Here is a 776-nt window from a genome sequence, read left to right as displayed (position 1 = left end):
CACGTGCGTGCATCCGTTGCAGTATAACACCCAGCAAGTACCACGCTTTAAACGGTCGTTAATTACTGATTAATTGAGGTGATTAAGCGTCGGTGAAGCGAATGAACAGGTGTGAGCAAAGAAGAGGGGGAAGGTGGGGGAGGAGAGGGGAAGAGGGGGAGAGGGAGGTTGGAGGTGGGCCAGGAGAGGGAGGAGGAGAGGGCAGGAGAGGGGGAGGAGGGGGAGAGGGAGGGACGTTGGAATTAGAAGAGGAGGGGGAGGGAGGTTGGAGGTGGGGCAGGGGAGAGAGAGGGGGGAAGGAAGAGGGAGGAGGTGGGTTAGGAGAGGGGGTTGAGGGGGGAGGAATGTTGGAGATAGGAGAGGAGAGGGAGGAGGGGGACCAGGAAGGGAGAGGGAGGTTGGAGGGGGCAGGAGAGAGAGAGGAGGGGGCAGGAGGGGGGGTTAGTATGGAAGGAGGAAGAGAGAGGGGGGAATGAGAGGAGGGAGAGGGAGAGAGGGAGGATGAAGATGGGGGAAGGAGGATGGGGAAGAAAGTATAAGTAGGGAGGAGGGGAAGGGTAGAGGGAGGGGATAGGAAGCAGGAGGAGGATGGGAGGTGGGGGTAGGAGGGAAGGAGAGAGTGGAGGGAGGGGTAGGGTGGGGGTAGGAAGGAGGGAGGAGTTGTAGGAAGAGAAAGGAAGGAAGTGGGGAGGGGGGTATCCTGGGCGGGGGGGGTCCAGGGGAGGGAGTGGGGGTGATGAAAAAGATACGCTTCTAAGATAAGCTTTATTTTCTTG

This window comes from Penaeus monodon, chromosome 25 (genome assembly GCF_015228065.2).
Source record: "Penaeus monodon isolate SGIC_2016 chromosome 25, NSTDA_Pmon_1, whole genome shotgun sequence".
Classification (NCBI taxonomy): domain Eukaryota; kingdom Metazoa; phylum Arthropoda; class Malacostraca; order Decapoda; family Penaeidae; genus Penaeus; species Penaeus monodon.
The sequence above is the reverse complement of the archived record's forward strand: the minus strand, read 5'-3'. Positions refer to the sequence as shown.